The 1264-nt window shown below is 37.3% G+C and overlaps 1 non-coding gene across 1 annotated transcript; it reads left to right on the forward strand.

The window, feature by feature from the left end:
• The first annotated feature begins 605 nt into the window (after positions 1-605).
• On the forward strand, positions 606-677 carry Trnaq-cug. Its single transcript has one exon. It is a non-coding gene; the product is annotated as a tRNA-Gln (tRNA).
• Positions 678-1264: the final 587 nt, after the last annotated feature.

Below are 1264 nucleotides of genomic sequence, written 5' to 3' on the forward strand. Positions count from 1 at the left end.
GCCATTCCGGGCTAAAGTGACTTGTACAGATACTGTTTTATGATTCATTCGCTTTTTGAGTTTCTAAAACTATAGGACCCTGTTCAACTGCGTGTACTTAGGTTTTTATTTCAATGCTTAATCCACAATACTAAATGCCGACTGATAGTTCTTTGTGGTTTTTTGTTCCGTTTCCCAAAATTTGATAACATGTGTTCTTTGATCGACTATAAATATCTCCCTCGCCTTAGAAATGAGGCACTGTAAAAAGTTGTTCTAAATAGTGAAGCAGCCTAACACTAACCGATAGCATGTAATGAATAATGATAACGTCAATTTGTCTATTGTAGTGCGCTATACCATTAGTCACAGTTTCTGCTACCATAATTTTGAGATATCAACGATAATTCTTTAAATATACATACGAAAATTTGTTCGGCATGTTATATTCGAACAGACGCGGTGCTGCTCCCCATCCCCACCTGTCCTGCCACATAGCTGTGCTGATAGTGACTAGCTGGCAACGAAATGGTTTTCCCGCAGTAGATATACAATGACAATTTAAGGATATGCGCAGAACGCGCTCGTGGTGCACATAAGATATTGTTAAGAACGTTGTGTTGTGGGGTTCCATGGTGTAATGGTTAGCACTCTGGACTCTGAATCCAGCGATCCGAGTTCAAGTCTCGGTGGAACCTTTGTGTTTTCTTTTTAGGAACGGGGCACCTGCATTTGGCGACATGTTTTATGCAGTCGGGGCACTGCATCAACGTTGCATATAAAGTGGGGAGCATGAGGTGAGGTACGTATCTCAGACCAAATTGAAAAAACTATCAAATTCAAACTATAACACTTTTTTCATCCATTAATCTGATTACACACTTTTAGGACAACTTCCGTTTCGTTTGATAATGGAAGGCTGAAACGTAACGAATAAAAACAAAACTGTATTTTCGGAAGTTTTATTGGCACAAAAGATGTAATCTGAATTTCCTTATCAAGTCACAAATTCAGTTTGATAGATAAATTTTAATGTGAAGAGATGAGAATCTCATTTTGTAAGAGAATTATGTAGTGATAGCATTGATAAACCTTTAAAATTGTAACTTCAAAACGTTCTTGTGTTATGTTAAGAAGAGCGTATTGGTGGAAGCACGCAAGCAGAAATAGATAGGTGGAAATTCGATTTTAAAAAGATCGTTGTGTACCCAAAGGGAATTTTCCTAGAGTGCTGAAAATAGTACCCAATTTGTTCTATAATTGCAAAAAAAAACATCTAATCTGA

Source organism: Hermetia illucens, chromosome 2, assembly GCF_905115235.1.
Source record: "Hermetia illucens chromosome 2, iHerIll2.2.curated.20191125, whole genome shotgun sequence".
Lineage (NCBI taxonomy): Eukaryota > Metazoa > Arthropoda > Insecta > Diptera > Stratiomyidae > Hermetia > Hermetia illucens.